The sequence below is a fragment of the Oxyura jamaicensis genome, chromosome 2 (assembly GCF_011077185.1).
Source record: "Oxyura jamaicensis isolate SHBP4307 breed ruddy duck chromosome 2, BPBGC_Ojam_1.0, whole genome shotgun sequence".
Lineage (NCBI taxonomy): Eukaryota > Metazoa > Chordata > Aves > Anseriformes > Anatidae > Oxyura > Oxyura jamaicensis.
In genome coordinates this window covers 78485063-78510481 of record NC_048894.1, presented here as the reverse complement: position 1 = coordinate 78510481, position 25419 = coordinate 78485063, and positions in this window count along the sequence as shown.

Sequence of the window (25419 nt, the reverse complement as noted above, 5' to 3'; positions counted from 1 at the left end):
TTGATACAAATCAGGATGTAGATTTTGACATATAACCAGCTGCAACTGGTGAACGAGTAATATGTATATTACAGTATTTTTGTCTATAATGTCACAGTATCTGTGAACACTAAGATATATTAGCTTGTGCAGAGCAGCATATAAAATGCTTGATTTCTCTGGTGTTTTACAGAAAATCATTATGCATTCCTACATAAATGTACTTTCTGTTGTCTATTCTTCAGTGTTTTGCAGCAGTGCTTCTGTGTGAACTTGTCTGGGAAATATTTTTTTATTAGATTACATGTTATTATGGTGTCTTTTTCACAATTTATTGAATTTAAGATCTTACTGAGACTCTTAACAGTTCCCCATCTCCTCAGTCATCTGTTCATTTTAATTATCAGGCATTCTTACGGTACTTGAAACAAGAAAAAGCATCTGAATTCATGCAAATGGCCTGCAGGTTGGAAGAAAGTATTGAGTTTATCTTTTCTGATACACAGAAAATCCCTTTTAAAGCTGACTGGTTTCTTTAGTACTTTACTTTTAAAAGTGACTTAAAAAAAGAATGTCTTGGAAGTCCATGTGTACGTTTGTTGAAGTTTTTGTAAGAAAATATATACATATTACAATGAGAATGAAAACTACATTAAATTGTACTTTTTCCATCTCTTTCTTTGTATTAAATAAAGTTCACATCATAAGAGCAAGGTTGCATCAAATGTATATGAAAAACCACTGATTGTACATTATCATCTTACATCAGAAACAACACACTAGTGATAGCACTTAACACTTGTCCAATAGACTTCATTAGAGATAACTCTTTCCATAACTGGAAATTTGGAAGTTTTCAAATGCTTTCTTCTAAATGTTTTTCTTCAAGTTTTCAGTTTTAACTTTTCTACTAAGTACATAAAGCATGTAGTACTGCAGTGTGCCAGGTAAATAAAACAGCTAAAAGTCACAGACTATGATGCTGAAAAGTAGTTCTGCTATGCAGTTCAGGGATATTCATTTATAGTTTTAGAGCAAAGTTTACATTTCCACAAGGGATACTAAGCTCTGCCAAATACCCATGCAATACCTCCTGACTCTCATTTCTACTCTTCTTTACTGTTTTGTTACCTTCTTCACTGGAAATGTCTACCCAATTATTTGTCAACCTATATCCAAACATACATTATTTGAGACCCAATCTTGTGACCTTGATCCTGCCTTACTGGAAAAAAAATATGTTGTTGAGCTATGGCTATGCCTGTTAGTTTGTAAGTGAGAGAGCCCAGAGGGTACTACTACATCAGGCAAGATGAGAAAGAAGGAAAGAACACAGAGTACAGGAGTGAGTGTGCTGAATTAATAACAAGTTAGAAACTCAAGGATTCAGAAGTGAAACACCCACATGAAAAGATATAAAACCTAACAAGAAAGTGGAGGGTCAGAGGATGGCAACTCAGGAAGATCAAGGATCAGCTTGTTGCCAGGAAGAAAGGCTGATATATCTTCATCTGCTTGGTGACAGCCTGGATAGCAGACACAGGGGGAAGTGAGCAACCAAGTCCCTGGGCTTCAGGCATGCTACTCCCAGCTCACTACTATGAACATTAGCCATGAATAAGAAAATTGTTGGGTACTAATAGGCTGCATTTGTAATTTTGTTTTTAAGTCTCCATGCACAGCAAACAGATGCACAAGCAAAAGTGACTCAGAAATACGTATATTACAGTATTATTCATAAACAGTGATCCTTTGCCCCTAGACTACAAACAAAACCCCAAGACAGCAGTGATGCTCAACAGTCAGAATAGAAATTCATACCATGGAAACAAGAACAAAAACCTAAAGCCAAAATAGTCAACCTTGTTAATATTTAAAGAACCAATTTAGAGTGTAATCAGATCAACAAAGGTGTTCACAATGGATTCATTGGCTTCATAAGGCCTTTCAGGACCTGTTTACATATGGAGCAACACATTGTGCATGCAGTGCTACATGTAATGCACTGTGGTGATGTGAATTTGGGCCACAATAGCTATGAATGGTCAGAATGACCTTCTTAGCTAACAGAAACCTTGAGTCCTAGTAGTATAAATATAGTCACACAGATGATTAAATTTTCCTATCAAAATATTAATAAAGTGATGTTGTAGCTCTTCAGAGGGGACACACTAAGCAAAATAATAATAATAATAATACAGTAGAATATTTTTTAATAGTGCTATACAGGAAACTTTCTCAATAGACATAAGGAACACTAGGACAGCTTTTTGCAGGTCTATCAGGTTGGCATTTATTATATGTTTTTAAACTGCATTTTCTTTATAATTTTAAATTTAATGAAATAGAAGAGCATAGATTTTTATGGCTTAAGAATAAATTGAAGCTTAATAAATCATAAGAAAACTCAAGCAGTGTTGAATGCATCTTGTTAAATTCTTTTCAGGTGTTTCTCAATGTTCTTGTAGATACTAACACAGGTGTGTGGCAGAAAGGGAATGAAATACAGGCATGCATAAAAGCATCAGGCTAATAAAAAAAACATGCTGTAGGTCACTAATGAGTTCAAAAGAACAGCTCACCAGGTATTAAGGAGGTTCAGCCTACTTAGGTTAAGTGCATCAATCTCTAAACCATTATGAGTACTGGTGAGGGATATTTTTATTTTTAAAAGAAAACAAACATGATATTAGCAGTCAAATTAAATGCTCACTGAGACAGGAGGACTCTGTTCTTACAGAAGAATCAGGATTCACATCAGGCCAGTATTGGACTTTGTGAAAACCAACACATGTGTAGGTTTTGATCTCAAGAAATAAATAGGTCCCTTGCAATTTCTCTGTTTGGGATGTTGAAGTGATATTTTCATGTGCTGTGCTGCTGCAATTTCATTCCGAAGGAACATTCATTCAAGAAGCTTTCAACTGCCAGAACCAGCCTTGCAAATGAGAAATCCTTGCCGAATACAGCTGCTGTAAACAGTGGCAGAAACCATTGGCTCCTTCACATAGACAGAGGTGAGTTTGGAAAGCCCTACTGGCGAAGGAAGGGGCAATAGGACAGCTGTTAACATGGAAGACATTACACAACTCAGACAGATGTAATTTGCATCCCTAAGTAGGACAGGAGATGATACTACTCAACAGAGAGATGATGTGTGTTTTTTGTTGTTGTTGTTTCTCTTTAAAAGTTATCCAGCACTTGTGCAGTTTACTTTGCTGCAGATAAGATTTAGAAATGAGCAGGACTGAATACCATGAACAGCAAAGATGGGAAAGAGGACATAGTTATCCATTAAGACATTCACTCTCCGAAGTAGGTATCTTGGGAAGAAATAGCTTGTCCATTCAGTTTTAATCCACATGGTTAAATTCCCAAATTCTAGCCACAGACACCACTCACATCCGTCATTCTGTTGCAAATTAAAGGGCAGCTTTTGAAGGGAATCCTTGCTGACATCTTAAGTCAATATCCCTCTTTCTGGCTCTTAACACTTTTATCTGAGCTGTGGAGTGCCATGGGGATTTAGTGGGATGGCATTTCAGAAGCAAAGTGAGGGTGAGACAAGTCCTCATAGAAATTTCAAAATTGTGAGGGAAATACTAAAAATGGAAGAAAGAGATGGAAGTTACAGTGATTGAGGCTTGATGGGGACAATTTATGTGGAGTGAGGGAATTGCTAGGCTAGAGCATTCCCCTATCACTCAAATTCAAAAGGCAGACCTTTTTCAGTGTAATGGGAAGGGACTTAATAACAGTAGTTAAGATAGGAAGTAATAAAGCTGTGAATAAGGCAGAGGCATAATTCACTTGAGAACAGATATTTGTGTGCACTGCTACAACACTAATAGGCAGTGGTATGGAAAACCTATAGGGGAAGAAGCTCACAGATAGGTCCTAATACTATGAACATATAAATCATCAGCACAGGGAGAAAGAACAAATGTTTAAAAAAGGTTATTAGTAACTGCACTTAACAGAATACTGATGGTACTTATGCCATTACCTTAAGAGGCAAGCAAGCCTCACAGAAATTGTTCCTCTCTGGTTTTGCAGCACTGAGACTCGATGCAACTCCTGTTATCACTTATACATTTGGGGCGTCGAGTACCAAGATCAGAATATGTACCATGAAGTTTGAAATGTGACAAGAAAAGTGAAAGAGAGTAAGACAAACACTCTTAGAAGTTAGCTACGAACCTTTGGGGTAGGTTAAAATTAACTAAATAAGATCGATATATAGACAACCTGACAGGTTTTCACTGAGAATATGTTTAAAATATAAACTTTTTTCATTTATACAGCATCGGAGCAATCACAGTCCATATATAAAAATACATATGAGAATAAAAATTAATACACTTCTTCCCTATTTGCCTGCTGATGGATGTTATTGGCTATGAAAATGAGTGTCAATTGGCAAATGATCAATTGGTATCTGATCCTTCAAGTTATTTTTTTCTTTTAAAACTGCACAAAGAAACTTTTCATCTTCATTTGTGTTCAGAATGATGAGAGGCAATTCTTTGCCATTTGGCAGGCATCTATGCACTCAGACAGCAGATAGAGTAAAAACAATTGTGCTTCTTAATATTACCTGGACTAACACTGGGAGATTCAAGTCACTGGTTCTGTGCTCCCACATCTATGTGCTTCAAGAAAACTGGGGGAAAAATGATAGATACATTGATCCCTTATAAGCAGCTTCAGAATATCCTTTTCTGCTTTGCTAAGAAAAGTACAAAATAGAAACACCACCAGAAAAAGCTTACCATTTTAAAACCAAACACAACACTAAGGATGAAAACTGAAACTTGCATCTGTTTTAAGCTGCTGCTAAATTTTCATTGTAAATATATAGCTTTGTACTGTTACAAACCTAACAATTAATCTCTGTGTGTCACTTGAGGAGCTAATCTTCATGATTGTTTTTTAATTTGAATGTAGCTGTGACCAGATTATGAATGATTATTCTTTTCTTTACCTCTTCTGTTTAGTGCACTGCTTCTAATTTACAGATACAAGCCAGCAAGAAATTGATTAATTATAAAGTAGAGAGTGAACTGGGGAGAAGAGTACAAGAAATAGCTGATGTTTTTATTAGTCTTGATAGAGCTAGATTGCTCCTAGTTGGTTTACTGGAGACTCAGGTCATGTTCTTGCATTCATTTTACTAAATACTGTAAGTACTTAATCAGAAACAAATTATGCCACTGCTGTAATTTTCCACTACAGGGGCATCCTTCATATGGTAGCCTGATGATAGACGTAGTATGCAGTAATTTGAGAAGGAAAAGAGTATTCATGCTGAACTCACACACATCTGAGGAAATTGTTTAATTTTAAAGTCTGATTTATTTTTAAATGCAGATCTTTGTTGTATTTGCTTTCTATTCCTACCTGTAACTAGTAAAATACTTTCTTTTGAACTTGAGTGTTCAACAGTATGCTGACTCTGATGAATGCAGAACTGAATGGGCAGAGGTGATTTTGTTGCAGGTGGGTTTGGTTGGGAAAACTGTACAGCTTGAGAATAAAGACTCAGTGACCTAGCCCACAGCTACAGCTCTTGAAAAGTGTTAAGTCAGTAGACAAGCTGAGCTGAAGGAGGTTGTTGACTTGCAGGTGCCTCTACTGTTTGCTAGGCAGGTTGCTGGGGAGTCAGGTAAGCATGTCAGCTTGCATCGTAGTCTGATAGACTGGGATGTGTTGCTCCTTTCCATACTTTCTCTTCAGCCTCTGTAAGATTTTGCAGTTTCTGCAAAATGTTTTGTTTTATCAGATGATGATTTCTGATGAAGTAATGACATTGGGGGGTGGGGGAGGAGGGAGTGGATATTGATTGCTGGTTATCTATATGTGGCTGATTAACTGTGGTCTGCTTTGTATTTTGTGTTCTGGAAAGAGAACACTTTTCCTTCTGAAATGCTCCGATGTGGCTTAAAGTTGACCAAGTGACCCAGTGTGATCTCCATGTGGTCCATGACCATCTAAACAGTCCCAGATGCATTTGTGCTAGGTTACACCATGTGCTTAATGTGATTGAAAAGGGAAGGGAGGGGATCTGCCTGGAGAAAAAGATTTGAAGTGTCTGTAGGACTATGTTTTCACTAAGGAACCTATACACAAACTAAGATACTGAAACAGGTGGGTTACATTTCCTGTATATGTAAGTAATTTCAGTTAGATACCTCTCCTCAAGTGACTTAAATGAGGGCTCTAGGCAATCACATTTCACTGAGGGGACTGAAGCTTGGGGTACCAGTATCCATTGTAAATATTGGTGTGTTGGTGACATCTTTTGCAAGGGCAAATAATAGCTTTGTGAGTGAGGGGAAAGAAATTCCTTATCAGAAGAAACCAGACTTTAATGAGTCATTGCTCAAACATGCCCACAGTACAACAGAGCTGAGGGAAGCTCTCCACAGCTTCTAATCCTGTTCCACCACTAAGTCTAACAGTGTTTTCACCCTTTTCTGTTCTTCCTGGGAAGCTGTGCTTAGAAAATAATTTTCCCCTATCTTTTTCCTTTCTCCTAATTTTTCTTCTGCCTAGTGATATATTTTTATATTAGTTTTTGTTCTGGATAGAAGGTATTCTTTAGAAGAGGTAACTGAAATCAATTACATCCTACCAATTTACTGATCTTAATGCAAGACTACAAAATTCTGCACCCTCGAGAAAACAACTGCTTTCTTTTGTCTCAGGTGAAACACCACAGTAATGTAATGTAAATGGTAGGGAATCCTTGGTTGATCCTTGACAAATTATGGTTTACTTAGCTACATTTTGCCCTTAATCAGACACTCATCGAAGTGTCTTAGTGTTACACATTCAATGCCACTTTTTTGGGATTCATATTAATGCTTGATTCAATGGTATCTATGCCTTAGAAGATTGACATGGTACCCCTCAAATTGAACTGTATGAACCACAAGAGTTGCAGTTTCAATGCTTCATACTGAAGAAAAAAAGAAAAGAAAAAAAAAAAAAAAAAAACACCTATTAACTCATTTTTTTTTAAAACCAAAATAAACAACAACAAAAATACCTTTCCAACAAGATCATGAGAGGCAAGATGCTGAGTTTTCTAGCTTGGTGACTTCATTCAATCAGCTCAGTGATTCTCTGGCTCAGTGATTTCAGTGGCTCATGACTCAGCTGTATAGAGTTGCTGGTATTGCTGCAAATTATCTAAAGAAAACTCCCAGGTTCTTGCTCTGCGAAAATATATGGTCTTTAACTATAGTGTAGGGGATACTGGTCAGCAAAGCTAATGAACAGAAAATAAACTAAAGGGCAAGTTGTCACTGGAGGATTACCTTAGGTTTGTCTCTTGCATCATAGAAAATCTCTTTAACTTGCAACCCAAACCTACATTGTAGAATCAGGATGGTAGTTTACCTTCAGATTTTAGGCAAGTAATGACAACTTTCTTTCCTTGACAAAGAAGAAATCTGATCTATTTTGAAAGAAAAATGAGTGAACCCAGTCTTAAAGACTTCTTAGAGCTTTGTGCATTATGTCAGTGCTATTACTACCCTGACAAATTATAAGGAAGTGCCTTTTCATTGCAATTCTTTCTGCATTTGATGTAAAGTTGTAATCATGCAATACATAATGGAATGCCACAAGCATCAGTTTTCCTCCCTTCCTTCTGCACCACAAGATTTTGCTTTATAAAAACTATCATTAAATATTGACTGGTCTAAACTACCTATTGCAAAATACAGTTGACTGTCTTATGTTTCATTGGCTTCTGTGACTCTGGCTTATTTTGCTATTAGATTTTTCTCAATCTTGCCATCAAAGCAAGTGGGGAGAAGAAATATTTTAGTAAAGTACAAAGGATGTATAAATCCCCTCCAGACTCTGTGTTGTTAGTCACAGAGCCTAGTGGGAGAACCTCTACTGGAAGAAGTCTGTGAAGACTAGGGGGAAGAAACATAAAAGTGGGAAGCAGAAAGGGCATACTCAGCAGCAGTCATACTTCAGTGGCTTTATGCTAGTGTGTTAGTTATTAGAAGGGTTAATTCAAAGGGGTAGTTCTAAGCTGGCAAGTAACTACACTCAGTAAAACCAGTGCTCATGACGTTGATTTTTTCATCCCTGTGACCTTCTGGAGTTTTTAAACTAAGTCCTTCTTGGTTAGGGATATGTGTCACAGAAATGTAGGGGGGAAAGAAAGGGGAAAAAAAAAAAAAAAAAAAAAAAAGGCTAAAGCATTTGATCTACAGAATCCATTATTACAGACAGCAAGTAAAACGCCTGGGTCCCTGACAGGTCTAGGACATGTATCAGATTTGTTATTTTTTCTCCATAAAATCAATTTTGCACATTTTAATAGTCATTCTCAGCTTTTTGTTTAAATTGATTGCATTTGTTTTTTCTGTGACATAGGCAGCTTTTCATTAGGTTTCAGCCCAGATCTTTAATTCGTATCACCCCAGACCCTTCAGAGGTGGCAAAGAGTAATTACTTTCTTATCAATACAGAGCTAGCTTGGATTATGATCACTGACCTGAAGTTAAAAGGCCTAGCAACTCATTTTCAACTTCTTGAGTTCTTCCTTTTGCCACCCTTCAGTTGTTTAGCTCTGTTTCTCCATTAACGTTTTCTTTTTTTTCCCCAGAGTAGTGAATCTGTCTGTCAAAAATGCTACTTGGCTCCTATGTTCAAATGCTCGGTAAAATTGCATGCCTTTCCTTCTCCTCCTCAGCATATCTTTCTGAAGAAAGGATTTAAAGGATGCTCTGAGCATAAAAGTTGCATTTTAAAAGGTTAAATAATGACATTAACTCTCCAAGGCACAGAAACCCCCACTCCCAAAAGAAAACCAAGCAAAAAATGAACAAAAACTAATAACACCATTGACTTGACAGTTTGACCATTAACAATGACTTGGAGGTCTTCAGGATCTGTCCACAACTGTAGTAGTTATTTGTATCTAAGTTTGATATTTAAGAGTCTAACATTTGATGTAGGCTTCTATACTTCTTATCAAGTTCTATAGACTTCAAAAATAAAAAAAAAATTAAAAATATAAATAAATAATCAAAATAAAAAAAATCATAAATAAATAATCAATTAATAGAACAATTCTCTCTTCCAGCAGCAGTTTGGCTATTACTACATAAGGGTTAGAAGCGGCAAAGCTTCTTCAGGCAGCAGGGTAGTATTTTGGTAATTACCCCTACCAGGTGCAACACATCTACTATTTACACATTAAGTAGCAAAGGTGTATTTCAATAACTTCTGTGATTACAGAGTAAAGGCCCCCTTTGCTTTTCCCTTTAAAATGTTCGGGAAACATCTATTGTACTTATATTAAAAGGGTACAGAAAACATGTGTGTTGGGTCTGTCTGGGATGGAGTTGCCTTTCCCTGCAGCAGCCCACACAGTGCTGTGCTCTGCACTTGTAGCTGGAACAGCACTGGTATCACTCCAGTGTTGTTTCTGTTGCTGCATAGTGCTGGCACAGCATCAGAACTCCCTCCAAGCCCCCAAGAGCCAGCAGTCTGGGGGTGGGAAATTGATGGGGAGGGGACATCACCAGGGCAGCTGACCTAAACTGACCAAAGGGATATTCCATAACACCTGATGTCACACTCAGCAATTAAAGGGGGACTCTTGTGGGGGAGGATAGTCCTCCTGAACAACTGGTATGTGTTTTGAGGCTCTGCTTCCCAGGATGTGGTGAACATTACTCATTGATGGGAAGTAGAGAATAACCTTGTTTTTCCTTTCTCTCTACACTTCTGTGCGGCATTGTTGTTTATTTTGTTTATTTTTCTCCACCTTCCCTTTAATTAAATCATTCTCAAACCTCAAGCTCTTTGTGTTGTCTTTTCTCCCCCTTCCTCTTTGAGGATGGGAGGAGTGAGAGAGTGATTGTGGTGGAGCTTGGCTGCCCACTCGAGTAAAACTACCATAGTCCTTTTTGGTGCCCAATGTGGGGCTTGAGGAATTTGAGATAAGGATGACAGTTGAGAGAAGTAACAGGCAAAACATGGACTGGATTATTGTTATGAATGTAATAACTGTGAAGCAATATATTTCATGTTAGTGTGGTGAAGGGATGAGGGGTGGTATTTGTGTAAATTGTCCACCTCATCAGTGTTGTGATGATGTTAAGTTTATTTTGGTGTGGGGAATTCTTTTTCTTTCTTGATGAAAGTCAAGTTTGTGAAGATTGTGATGATTGTAAAGTGAGAGAATATTGTCATTATTCTTAAATATGCTTTTCACAGAGGTGAGGGGTGGAATATAGTGGGTTTACACGGCAAGGTTTTGGTAGCAGGGGGCCATAAGGGTGGCTTCTGTGAGAAGGATCTAGAAGCTGCCCCATGTTTGGTAAGGGCCCCACTGCTGACCAGAGCTGAGCCAATAAGTGATGTTGTTTTTGTTGTTTTGCATTTCTGTGAGAGCATATTTAAGACGGGGGGAAAAAAATGCTGCGCCACACAGCAGCTGGGAGAGTGAGAGGAGTGAGGAACAGCCTTGAAGGCACCAAGGTCAGTGAAGAAGGAGGGGGAGAGGTGCTCCAGGCGCCGGAGCAGAAGTCCCCTGCGGCCTGTGGTGAGGCCCATGGTGAAGCAGGCTGTCCCCCTGCAGCCCATGGAGTACCACGGTGGAGCAGGGCTTCACGCTGCAGCCCGTGGAGGAGACCACGGTGAAGCAGGTGGACCTGCACTGATGGAGACTGCGGCCTGTGGAAGACCCCTGCTGGAGCAGATTCTGGGCCGGACCTGCAGCCCGTGGAGAGGAGCCCACGCAGGAGCAGGTGACCTGGCAGGAGCTGCTGCCTGTGGGGGGCCCAGGTTGGAGCAGTGTGCTCCCGAGGGATGGACCCCACGGTACGGACCCATATCTGGAGCAGTTCTTGAAGAGCTGCTGCCTGTGGGAAGCCCACGCTGGATCAGTTCAGCAAGGACTGCATCCTGTGGGAGGGACCCCACAGCACAGGGGACGAGAGTGACCAAGAAGGAGCAGCAGAGAAGAAGTGCTATAGACTGACCATAACCCCCATTCCCCTGCACTGCTCAGGGGGAGGAGGTAGAAAAGGGTGGAATGGGGGGGGAAGGTGCTTTTAGTTTTTTTTCCTTTGTTTCTCACTTCTCTAGCTCGTTAGTAATAGGCAATAACTCTTACTATCTCCCTATGCTGAGTCTGTTTTGCCCATCACAATAATTACTGCGTGATCTCCTTGTCCTTATCTCAACCCTTGAGCCCCTTTCATCGTGTTTTCTCTTTGAGGAGGGGGAATGAGTGAGTGGTTGTGGTGGAGCTCGGCCGCCCACCCGAGTAAAACTACCACAGCATGAAGATCGTGTTTGTTCTTTATACTTGCAGCACAGCTGAGTATCACAGCTAGGAGTGTATGCAGACCCAGTACAACTCAGTCCTTAGTTCCCTGGGTGGTCCTGTGACTCTCTAGATGAGACACTGTGCTGATTTGTGGCAATGGACTGATGCTCAACTAGGTCACAGACTGAACCTTCACAATCAAATATTTGACCAATTGTTACAGGAACTCCCAGCTGGAAATTGTGGATAGGACTAGAAGGACAGCCTGCTGTGCCTAGTCCAATTTGTATGCTTAAATGTGACGATTAACAGCCCAGGCAGAACATCCCAAAGACTCACCTACATAGTTTCTGTGCAGTATGCATCAAATTGTACACAGATAAGACATTTTTCAACTGCCAATGGAAACTGTCTCTGCGGAAATGATAGCAGAGAACAGTTTTTTTCTATGTAGATATATTTTAAGTGTTTTGCATGTAGTAGTTAGGGTACACTAACAGCAATGAGTGATGCATGTGCTGGGATGGTCGTGCAGTACTGCTGTTGGCTGAATTATTAAAACAAAGCAGAACAGTACTTCAGAGAGTTTCTTCTGATCTAGATGAGGATGATGCTCTATTTTGATCATTCAAATGTACCTCAAATGTATTTTTTTAAAATATTGGTAAAACATCTGACATTTGTAGTGTCATGATGGAAGGAAAATTGCCAAGGACCAACCGTAAGTATAGTAGCTTCATTATTATATGTCTTTTTTCCTAATTCTTTAATTTTCTAATACAGCCCTAAGTTCTTCTGTTTACTTTGAATAGTATTTCTCCTGTGGTGGCCTGAGGAAGGTGTTACAAAAAAGTAGATAGAATATATACAAAGAAAAGTTATTCTGTAGTCAAACTCTAATCTTTGAACCAACCAGTGAGTTGAACATGCTGAGATAGAATTTGATAGAATTCAATTTGATAGAATTCATTAATTTCAATGAAAGCATTCACAATACAATCCACTGGCAGGATTCCTTGATGTTGAAATTAGTTAAAGGAACAGCAAAAGCATTATCAACAATCTAAAAAATTCAAACACTTAGGTTTAAAACAGTAGCTTGAAAGATAATTCAAGTTTGGATGAAAATGCTATTTTTCTATCGCAAAAACATTATATGTGAACAGTAATCTAGCTAAAAGACAAAGAAACTGAGGCCAGCTGCAAGACACTTACATACTGTAAATTGAAAGAGTAGTCTGCAGTGACAGTAGTCACCATTATTTTTATTAATGATGTGCAAAGCTAATTAATAGGATGCTAGAGAATTAGAATTTTTCTATGCCTGGAGAAGCTGTGCTTGTACCCGTGACAGACAAAATGCTGACAGGATAGGTTAGGACAGTCAGAAGCACTTACAAAAGTGTGTAAAATGCCAGCTAACTTTATTTATGGAAAGCATATTTGTAGATCGAGTCAGGCAATGGAAGCAATTTTTAAACACAAATCAGGCTTACATTGGTGATGCAATGCATCATCATAATAGACCAAGAGATACAAAAATGAAGCCCAGTGTCCTTAAGCTGAAGGGGTGTCTTTCTAGACGGCTCTGCTAAGAGTCAATAGGCCTCCAAATTTCATTCTTGGCTGCTAGTTCTCAAGGACTTGCTGGCAAACTGAAAGAATACAGGAAAAAAAAAAAAAAAAAAAAAAAAGATAAAAGTAGTATATATATTTATGAGAACAGAGGTGAAAAATATCAGGGCAGGTCATGGCTTGCCCTCCAAAGCTGTGAAGGGAGTGCTCAAATGACAAATTGGTATATTTGTACATGACCTACTGAGGGTGTTAGTATTCCTGATAAAAGGAGAGCAACATGCTGCCCTTTCTGTGAGTTACCTGGCTGCGTAGGAGAGCGATGCCGACACACATGAATAGAGAACATCTGGGAGAAATTCTCCAAAATGTTCTCCAAGGCCTCCCTTTTCAGCCAGATTTTGTGTATTTTCAGTGTAGGTTTGGGGCCAAAGCAGCATCTCTCAGCTAGAAATTTAATTGTACACTGATAAGGCATGCTGTGATATTGGTCTGCTAATACTCAAAAGCAGCAGGCAGAATAGAATGGGAATAGATACCAATGAAGGATTATACTAAAAACAAGGCTCTCCCAAATAGACAGGTCTCAATAACCATATAAAATTACAGTAGTTTGCCTATTGTTCTGGTGATGATGGGATCACTGATACCAAAAAGCACCTCCTTATCCACTTAACTCTTCTATGCTAGCAAAAGATGAAGAGTAGTAGACAACTCAGTATTTTTAAGAGCCTTCAGCTGTTGTATGAGATAACTCAAGCAGGTACAGTCAGAAGATGGCAGTTCAGAGTCAATTTATTGTTCCCCATTTTTTGTGTTTTGTTTCATTTTTATTTTTGAGACTAAAGTAAATATCATTGCAGTAATGTGATACAAGAGCAAGAAACGAGTTTTAGTGTTTGAGTCACACACTGTTCATTCAAACAAAGTGTATCAAGATTTCCATTGTCTTATATAAAGGGTTCAAAACCAACAACAACTTCCCAAGAAGAGCCTTTCCTCTAAATCTTTCTTTGAGGGGGGGGGGGGGGGTACCAAATTCTGGCAAAACCAGAGAAAGCAACAGTTGTTGCAATGCATTCCCCAGACGGTGGAAACAAGAAGATGGCCAAGATCAGCCACACAGCAAAGATAAAATAGTTTTATAAACTTGTGATTTTTTTTTTATTTCTTTGGTATTTTTTATAAAGCAACATGAAGCATTAAAGTAGAACCAATTCCCAATTTATGCATCACCTTTAGTCTTTAAAAAGCAAATGCATTTAAGCAAAATCAGTCTCCTCTCTTAAGAGAGAAAGGAGTGTGAAAGTAGGTCAGCTGGGTAATCAGTTTGAACATGCTATGGAGACATAGACATCCTGTTCTCTCCAACCAAATATTTCCCCACAGATCTTCTGTAACCTGGTGAGACTTCTTCACAAATCACAATCCTGCAAAAGCTGTAAAAACACTATCTGCAATTGTTGCATGGAACTCAGCAACTAAAAGATGGTGTTGGGAGCAAAAACAGACATACCCACAACTATGTTTGGGTGGTTAGTTTATGCAGCAAATTCATGTGTTAAACCCTAGTAGCACAGATGTCTGCACAAGGTTGCTGGCAGAGTTGCATACCAGGTGCTGTTAACTCATGTTAACAATGTTCAAGCTTGCTTGAAAGTGTTTACAAATGCTACAGTGACACCACTGAAAAATCAGTGTGTCCTTACTTTAAAGCCCTTAAAAATGCTAGAGAAGTCCTCTATCTAAACAGCACTATACCATTTTTTTCCTTAAGCTCTACAGCAGAGAAAACAAACAGTCACACTGACAACATATGTATTATCTTGACCTATGTGATAACCTAATAAAACTTGCTCTATGGAAGCAGTTGAGTAAAAACATGATTCCTGCCTCATATGGTGACTGGCAAGAGTAAAAGAAAAGCTTATACCATTTATGTTATAGATAGTCAAACAAAAAAATAAACTAAAACTAAAGAAAGAAAACTAGAAAACTAAACTCCAGCTTTTATTTCTCCACCAGGGTGTCATAACAGTTCTGAATCTAGAATGAAACTTTCCAGCATTCCAGGGGAGCAAGGAAGAGTTATGTATATACTAAGCAAACAGCACGAGTCAGGGACACCAGAGAGAGCTGCAGACATGCCCTTATCAGTCTGTCATTCCAGAAACTGAGCTTTTTGGCCTACCCATTCATCTCAGAACTGCTTCTATCATGGATTAAGGGCTGAGCAAGCAAGGCAGCTCTTTAAGGATACATTTGCTGCCGAGGACAGTATGAAGCATCTTTCTTCCCACTCCGCTCATGTATTCACAACACCTACGTGCATCAGCAACTGAAGTAAACAAGCCACTAATTCAACAAAATCCTGAAGAAATGTTTCCACCTTTGCTTTACACTTACATTGCCTGGAGTTTCAGTGAAGGGATGAAGTACCTATTATTAAATTCCACTCACAAGATGGTGAGAAGTGGGAAGAAAGGCAACTCCAGAACCCTCATGGTGTGAAAGAGGGGATGAGATTTCTGCCTGGCAAACAATCTGTTTTCAGAGTATTTGTTTTGACTTTGTTTTCATGGATATGCTTATTAGGTTTATTTGGCAATGAACAGAACAGGAAGCAGTCTGGACCTTGCAACACCAGAAATGCAGAGCCCTGTATCTTGAAATAAAAGCCTTGCTCCCCACTACTACAACTTCACAACTCTACTGCAGGTGCTACACATGCCTGCAGCATTTTGTTTAACTTTTAGCAGCCTCATTCTTAATTATCTGCTACTTTCCAGTCTGCTTAATCAAAGGTTGATTTCTGCTTGCCTGTTGCTGCCATACATTCAAAGTCTAATTCTACACTAAACTGGAAGAATATATTTCTTCTAAAAGCTGGTGTCCAGGTTTGAACACAATTATTCTGCTGCTGTAAAAAAAAAAAAAAAAAAAAAAAAAAAAAAAAAAAAAGTGTTTGTGTTTAAAAAAATATATAATAAAATTAAAAAATGAGGATGGGATCACTTACAGAATTTCTGGTCTATCTATTACTTCTGTTGATTCCAAATTTGCCTTGAAGTCATGGATAGTGAAAGAGGGTAATGACTTCAACTAGTGAAGGCATCTGAAAGTAAAGACTCCTTCAAGAGCCTGGTATCTTGTAAATGATATGAGTCAATAAGAAGTACTAAACTTTAATATTAATTCTGAGCTGAGAGGCCTCAATACTTTCTAGATTAACAGTTTTGAGCCCCTCTCTCCCCTTTACATATTAGGTGCCTTCGTTCTCAAAATTTTCTTGCTGATGGGCATTTTAAATAGAAGGAAAAAGACATGACTGAGTAATCAGCAGATTATTTTATTATTAGTAGTAGTAGTATTTCCTCTCATGCTGATGGAGATTTCCAAACATCACACTAAGGGAAAACACTAGACTAAGAAATCTGTATTCAGGAGTACAGTCAAAGCTGTCCAAACCACATTAAATATTTAATTTTTCCTGGAGGCTTTGCAGAGGAGCTCTAGGTAAGGTACTCCCTAGAGAGCAGAGGTCAACTCATGGCACAGCACCTGCATGAAGGCACCTGGGGCATCCTCAGAAGCAGGAGGGGTGGCATCGCAGGGCAGGGGGGAAGAAGTGGATTTGCATCACTGTTATTGCAAAAATAACTACTGTGACCCAGAGCTCTCCCACCACCCTGGGTATTGCCCATGGGGAACATACAGACTGTTTTTGCAGAGCTGCAACCCTTTTTCTATCTGGGCATTTAGAAAATACAGGCTTTATGAGGTTTCTCTAGGACTTGGCGGTTGGTCAGGAGAGTCACAGGGCCCTCAACGGCCTTTGCAGGTGTTTGAGTTTGGTAGCACTTACATGCCCAAGCCCATCTTGGAGAGTATCAAAGGGGCTAATTTTTTTTTTTTTTTTTTTTTCAAGCCTGCCACTGAACAAGAACAACCAAATCCATCTCCTTCCCCTCCAAAACACAGAGTAATTTAAGAGATGCCAGTGGGAGGAACCAGTGAACTCTTCATTTTGGGTTGTTGCTATAGCAATGTGCTGAACATTTACACCACTGAGCTGAAGGGGAGCTCTGTTAGGTTGTTTATCCCCTTGTACATTGGCCAGCCGTCACAAAGCAATATCTCATCAGCTCACATGTAAAGAAAATAATCATGTTTGCTACATGAAGAGTTAAGGATGTTTTAGAAAAAGCTGAAGAAGATTGATATGTTTGTTAGTGTTCTGCTTGCAGCAGCTGAGAACAGCCCATGGTGAATATTAACAAAAATAATTTATATGTACTTTATTTTCATACACTGTATGCCAAAACATGACAGACAGTAAGAGCTAATAATGTGGAAACTTCCAACTGTGTCTGCACAGAGTTTCCACAAACCTGACTGACTTCTGTCGAGTTTAACTTGTGTTTTTTCTCCACTGAGGGAGCTCTGTTGATAGTTTGTGTTAATGATGTGATAGTTCCAAAACTACATGCACTTCTGTAGACAGTCTGAAAACAATTAGTAATGGAAATTGCTTTACTTCCTTTAGACATTTCATCTTGCTGAAGACTTCTATACATAGGCATTACACGTATCATGAAGTGCTGTAGTGCTCTAAGTAGGTGCTACTAAGACTACTTGTTTTCAAGTCCTGCTATTTATTCAGAGAAGTATTTCACTCTGGCCTGAATTTTATTATAAAACTTAGCTGAAAAGTCAGAGGTAGAATGAGAAACAATGCAAAACTTTTGAGAGACAATAAAACGAATTAAAGTAGGAGACGATTTCTACTATCTATCTATTAGATATTCAAAATAAAGAAGCACAGGAATCTCACTTCTAAAATAAAACAAAAACAAAAAAAAATCAGGACATTTCTTTCAGAAGATACACTGGAACCTAGTTATCTCTATTGTGAAAATAAATTTAAATTAAAATACTTGCTTCTGTGCAACAGGAAAAAATATACATTGCAAACGCCACTGCAGGCTGTTTATAGTGAAGCCCCTGGGCACAGGCCAGCTGGGGCACTGGGTGCCCATGGGCCAGCAGGACTCAGTCCTCCTCTCCCTTTGTGTGGGTCACGGCGCCCCTGTGCCCCAGTGAGCCAAGCCAAGGAGCCCTGGGATAGTCATGGACCAGCAATCGCCACGTGAAACTGCAGCAATGAGGCAGTTCCCAAAGCAGGCTGAGATACTAAGGTGTCAAGAAAAAACCTTCATGAGCAAGGCACAGACATACTTGCAAGAAACATGGGGAATGGATGCTGACAAGCAGCCATGAGAGCAACTCTTTCTTCTAGCACAGCCGCAACAAGAGCTGGCCATGGTCATGTCTCGTGTCTTGAACTAACCCAATGTATCCCTCCCAAGCAGAAACAACCCGATGGAGACAAACCTTCTTGTTAGAGCACTCTGATAATGACTGGCTATGTAGAGGAACATTTTTATACATGGGAAATTGTTACCCAAGTGAGAAGGGTTTCAAAGATTAATAGCTGATTTTTGCTGATTGCTGGTTCCATTTGGCAGTCTCCCTAACTCCAGCTACTGCTTGATCACAAAGTCCTTCTTCCCACACTCCAAAATCTCACCAGCTCACAGAAGCAATATGTTCCTCATCAAGTCTCCTAATTTTTATTTATTTTATTTTATTTTTATTGGCTTTCATTCTTTCCCCCAACCTAATCCCCATTGCCTCCTCAGCAAGCTGTATCAAGGTAAAAAGGGGTTTCCCTTTCAAATTAATTCAGCTAGTACAAACTCATGAAAACTGGAAGTACCAAAATCAAATTGGTATTAGATACAGTGTGTGGTTTGTCAACAACACTCAGACATGTATTTCCATCCCTCTGCCTGCTAACCATAATCCTTGTGAAAGTACTGCCAGTTCCTGTCCTGGAACAGTAACAACATAAAAAAAAAAAAAAAATTAAAAAAAAAAAAAAAAAAAAAGCATCCGTATCACTCTCTGGAAAATAAGAGAATAAGAAACTCTAAAGGATTGAGTGCTGTTTGATTCAGAAAGCCTCCTCTGAATTATAGCTTATCACAACATATCCTCAGCCTGTACCATTTAGATGAAAACCCACTTCCTACTGCCTTTCTTACATATATTCATTTTTATGTATTCTATCCATTTATGTGTTCTTCTTCTGTTGAAAGAGAACTAATGGACTTCATAAGATCTGACTCAGAAAAACACTTGTTGGAGAGTAAAAATTAGAAATCACCTGGTCTTCTGTTGCACCAGGAAGTTGTCACCAAGGTTGCTTTATTTCCAATCTTCTGTCTTTGGGCTCTCCACGGTCCCCATGGACAGGCAGAAGCTCTCTAAACCTCTAATCCCCCCTCGCTCTGAAGATTCTGCCTCTTAATTGCACTCAGAAGCAATGGCCCTTCAGTACACAAACGGTGATGAAGCTGTTGCTTGCCTTCTATTGTCTCACTTTTCGTGAGTAACCTTCTTTGACATGTTTATTTGTTATCTTGTCTTAGTCTCTCCACATGAATTTCCAGCCGGCTTTTGTTTACTTGGACAGCATTTTGCATACAGAGGTCTTGTTTATAATGAAGGTTTAGACAGTGTGAAAAGAAAAATATCTCAGTAAGAGGAAGCAAAATCAAGCATCTCTACCTGAGTGTCTCCAGCTGTTGTCAGTATAAGATTCCTAACTCCTTAGCTCCAAAGTACGAGATTTGGTAGAAACACTTAGCTTTCTTGTTCACATTTTGTAAACATGAATTAACATTTTCAGTGCCATGTTCACTATTAACTGCAGCTCTTGGCTGGATGTAAATAGAGACGGATAATGCTCTGCAAACCCAGCTCAAACAGATCAACACAGTGAGTTATACAGGCACCTCATTCATATTCAGGAGGCTTCAGGTGGGTGAAGAGACTAGCACTACTGCAATGACAAAAACAAATCAAAAATGGGAACACTTTTGTGCCAGCACCTCCCTCTCTGATTCCAGCGTTCACTGGGAGCAAGGCTTCCAGGTTCCCAAACTGACATTTCACATACTGTTCATTCAACCTTCTTGCGTATCTTTTCTTGTTATCCATAGCAAATTTCTTCAGAATCTGTTCAAATTTATTAAATTAAGCTCTCACTGCAAATTAGGCAAACTAAACACTTAGCTGCAATAGGAGGAGGAAGGCCAGCAGACAGGAAACTGTCACCCCTTTCTGCTCAGCACTGGTGAGGCTGCCCTGGAATACTGCATCCAGTCCTACACATCACAGTTGGAAAGGGATGAGGAGAAACTAGAAGAGGTCCTGCAGAGACCCACCATGATGGGCAGGGGCCATGGGCATGTGTGCTGCTGAGAACAGGCTAAGGATCATGTAGATCCACTTAAAGAACAGCACAAGGGTTATGGGGCCAAACTCTCCCTGATAGGTCCAGATACAGCAGGAAGCAGCTGTCACAAGTTACTGCTTGAGAGGTTCAAATTCAGAAAACCTTTTTCAGTAGTAAAGCAGAGAAGCACAAGAAAAGGTTATGCAGAAAGACATGCCTTTATTGGAAGTTTTGAAGACCCGGTTAAGCCACAGCTTACTCAGCATCAACTGTAATCTTGGCTTTGAGCGAGAGGTTGCTCCAGATGACCTCCAATATATCTATTTATGACCTGGGATTTGATTAAGATTTGCCGGTCTCAGCCAGAAGACATTTAGAAAGTTCGTTTTCAGTTCCTAGAAATAGGTAACGCTGTGAGCCACAAGGACCCTTGACACAGCTTCAGTGAAAGACTCTGCTTCAGCAGAATGAAACAGCAGAACAGAGAAAAGCTAGGTAGAAAGAAATTCATGGAGTTAAAAACATCTCAAGACTTTCTGTCAGCTATTTGGCTCTTATGTTTGTTGTAGAAATGGAGATAGATTTATATTTTTATTATTTTCTTCGTTCATTTTTCCAGTTCTTTTCAATTTTTCTTTGTGACTTGTTTGTCTTTGGAAACAGATTGCCTAGCTCAGTTCCTGTTGAAGATATTAGGGTGATTAAATACTTTTTTGTGGTGATTTAAGCTTTATTTTGTTTTGAAATCAGGCAAGCAAGCACATTATGGTATAATTTATAAACAAGAGAAAAAGAAAATCTTTTATAGAACGTGCGCCTGGGTTTACTGATAATTGTAATTCTCTCTCTCCATTAGCACAGGCTGATGCAACACATACTCTGGATTATTTGATGGAAACCAAGTATTACACTCCAGTTCTTCCTCTGAAATTTGCCAGTTTTTTATTGGATTTTAGCCCTGACATACAGCTTTAATCTTGATCTCACTGAAGTCAGAGGAAATTCAGCCATCAGACAGAAACGGGACAAAATGAAGAGAACAGAAGACACCAGATCAACACTGAAAGAGTAAATAGAGATTAAACATGTTCAATACATTCTGTAGGTTAATATACATAGTAAGTCACAGACTGCCTCTGCACTCTTCCAACAGGACTCTGTTGGATAACACTGTACAAGAGTAAACTGCTTCCCATAAGTAAGGATTGTTTTGAAGCCCCGTGACTAAGTGCTCAGAGAGTGGAATTACAGGCTTGAAGATTACCTGAGGTCTAGTGTACCAGGTAAAACAGCAATGCTAAAGGACGTACACTCAACACCTTCCAAAGATAAGTGAATGTGAGTGCATTTTCTGAATGACAAACAAGAAATATGATATATCAGCACCACTCAAAACTTTATTTTCTGGTAACAGTTTTATGGAACAGTATTTTTGGTGTGTCTTAACATTTTAAGGACCAAGGTTGTCCAGTTTCGAAATTCCCTTAGAATGGTTGCAGAGCTATCTCAAAGCACCTATAAGCCTAGCTCTTACTCTGTTTTTGAAGAAAAGATGTCAAATGTATTTCTGCATAATTACATATATGAAACTCTGGTTATTTTCAGTTTAAACTTAAGTTAAATTAAATATTAGAGCTCCATAATCTTAAGACTCTGTAGAAATATATGCCTCTGAGCTCAAAGCTAACTGTTTTATGGTGAAATCATGGAGGGACAAAATCAAATGACAAAACCACCTTGTTGTCCTCTACTGTACATATGCCAACCACTAAGTACTTTGCCAATTATATTGGCATATCATGTTGTTTTTTCTATGGTATATGATATCAGAGTTTTCTGCTAGAGTAGAAACCTTTCTGGCCTAAATGCCTTTGTCTGGGATTTATTTTATACAATGAGCACAATTCTACAGACAGCTGGTGGATTATTGCCACTTCATCCTGTGATTTGGGCTAAGCATGAAATGCTGCTCTGGATCAGTCTGGATTTACAGTCTTAAAGAGTTTTCTGAAAGAGAAGGGTTACCACTGTAAAAGTTACCACTCTCACAATATAACCGGAGATAATTCCCTCTCTGCAGCTGAGTTTTTTCTCTCAAGTATGCTTCCATGGTAACATACCCACATACTGCAATGCTGAAGTTAATCTCAGAAGTTAAGCTTTCCAGTTGATAACGTTCTGCACTGAACCATAGCTCTAGCCAACAAAGTCACAATCAATAACACTACTTGGTCCTCCACTCAACCTGACCACAGCAAGGGATTTAAGTCAATATGTTCTTCTGCTTTAAAGGCTGGGAAAAGAAAGTGAATTTGAGATTGTGGTTAATAAACAAAAATAACTCGAAGAAAATTAGAAAAACTGCACAGTATGGAGGGTAATTTTAACATTAAAAAAGCTATTATATGTTTAGTAAATACAGAGGTCAAGACAGATAAACTTTCCCTGACACATTCAGCAAACAGAAAAGTTGTCTTAAATGGTGTTCGTGTCTGGTTTTCATAGAACTGATTACATGCTCTAAATTGACATGTGTGTTCACTTTAAACAGAATTCTACTATGGCTTTAGTTAGGATATTGTGAAAGAAGCCTGGGCTATTGGTAGAAATTTTTGAGATGTAGCTGCTTTGAAACACAGGGTAACTTCCTCTCTGACTCCGTCATTCCAGAGTTGTGGCTGACACAAAGAGCACACGATCTTGTTGACCATGGGGCATGTTGGCTGAATGAGGGAATCCCAGATCCTAGAGATCTCCCCTCCTGACACCGCTTTGGAGTAACCTGGAGCCATGGGGCCAAAAGCATCCTCAAGCCATGGTCCAGTCCCTGCTCCTGCTGCTGCCTGTACCAGGGTCATTCCTAACCTGTGAGGCCCTCTTGCACCCTGTGGTTTCCACATCGGAAATGCCAAACTCTCTCCAGCTATTTATTTCAGTGTTTCTGTATACTACCATTAGAAAAGTTTCTCTTATATTTAATCCAAGTTTCCCTAGACACAGCTTAGATCCATTTCTCCTACCCTAGCTGTTGTGGATATATAGAACAGATTTTTCCAGTGTGACCTGATTATTTGCCAGTGAAGTCACTCCTCAGTCTTCTCTTCTTAATGCCAACAGCCCCAGCTTTCTTTTATACAGAGGTATATAAAAATCATGTGTAACACAAGATCTCTGTTCTACATATCTTTTTTTTTTTTTTTCCTACAAATAACCAAAATGTGTCAGTCTGCCCAACTGCATAGCATGTTGAATAATACAACGCATCCAGCATACAGTAGGTCTACAGTTACATTTTCTTGATAACAACAGCCAAGCAAAACATTTTAAAATAAATTAAAAATAATAATAATAAAAAAAGGTTGCTCAGTGGGACAGGTTTCCTCTGAAGAAAAATTAAAGACTAAGGGACTTACTTAGCATGATATTTTAGCATACCATCCTTGAAAATTCAATGGGAGTGAAAGGTTCTTATCCTTGGTATATTTTTTTCACATCTTAATTTTTCATTTAGCAGACTTCACACCTGAATTGAAGGGGGGCAGGAGGGAAGGAGGAGGAAATACTTTCCTGCATCATTAAAAAATGTGGATTTTAAGATGTTGAGATCCTAGTAGCACATAATAGAAATTATATTTAGCAGTTGTTGTGTTACTTCTACTTTCTGATTTATTTTCCAATTATCTTCTGTTTCATGTAGTACTTTTGTAAAAGACTACTGTACAAAAGAGACTAGTATTAAGAAAAAATATAGATTTTTAAATAATATAAACTTAAAGCTAAATATTGCAAGGGAAATTAGAGTAAATCATACTTTACAACTAATGCACTACAGAAACTTAATAAATATTTCAAGGTAGGGTGGCAGCAGTTCAAAAACTCAATTTACAGTAGGTCTATAATATCTTGAAATTATTTTATTACTCAAGAAACTCTTAGTATCCTCAATGCTGTGCATAATGAGATGTTAAAGCACCTTCTGGTATCAGCATCTGGGAAAAATTCAGCCTGCATCTTGTTGCTTACATCAGAGTCATTCCTTCGTATTGGAAGGACATCCAGAATTTCTGTTGAATAGCGCTGATAATAAATGAGCTACATGATTTTACTATCTATAACAAAATACTCCATGAGATCCTTCCTGAACATCTGTCAGTATTGATGAAGAACATCTGAAAATAACAGGAGAGAATAATAATTATCAAAAGCATTAGAGATGTTTTATAACTGTCAGTGAAAAATTTTATTTATTAGACTATTTTCACATTTAATGTATGTAATGGGCCATTTAGGTGGAGTCTACAACCTATCGTAACTGACTTCCAGCTATGAAACTGTACTCCCAGTACTCTTATGAACACTTGTGTGCAAAATGTTTTTGGTTTTCTCAAAAGCTCTGTAATTCTGGAGAATCTCAGTTTAGTGTTAATAAACTTAGATCAGCCTAGGTATGTAGAATATAAGGAACATGCTATTAGTGAACGCTCACAGAAATCTTGTTCTTGAGGAATTTCTCAGCATCTTACCAATTCCATTGTACAATAAGAATCTCCAGAGGGAAATTTGGCAACCTCTTTTACTCCCAAAAAAAGCTTCTTCCTTCTTGCCTTCTTGCCTTATTTTGGAATCTGATGGATTCCAAAATAAGCAGTAAATGAAGAAAAGGAACTGCAAATGAGAAGTTTTTTCACTGCATCTCCCTTTTTCCTATTCCAGACAGGTGCACAATGAGCTTGTGGTCCTGCTGGAAGTAGGACACGTCCAGGTTGTTTTAAAAACTAAATAAGGAAGAATTGGACTTGAGTGCACAATCTTATTTCCATTGCTCTTAACTTATAAGTGCCTGATGTTATAAAAATACTGTCACAATATATGAAAGAGAAAACCGCTTGGTTCTTTTGGTTGCAAAGACTGCCTTCCAAATGTGAACAGCTGCTGTTTTATCTTAGCCTGAAAAATTCAGCTTTGGGCTACACGAACATTTCCCATTAACATCAGTGTGGCATTAACCTGAAAGTAAAGTCATAGCTAAGGGTCACATTTGCAAACAGATCAGAAATGCACTTAAATGGGCACTTCCATGTGCAGGCAGGCAGAGCGTGACTCAGACAGTTGCATGTGTAGCAAGCCAAATGAGCAAACAGTAGAAATTGTTCAGTGTATTTTCCCTCCCCAAAAAGAGATTTCAAATGAAACACTAAGCACATTAACAGATGTGCTAATATTTAACAGATATGCTAATGATTTATCCTATCCA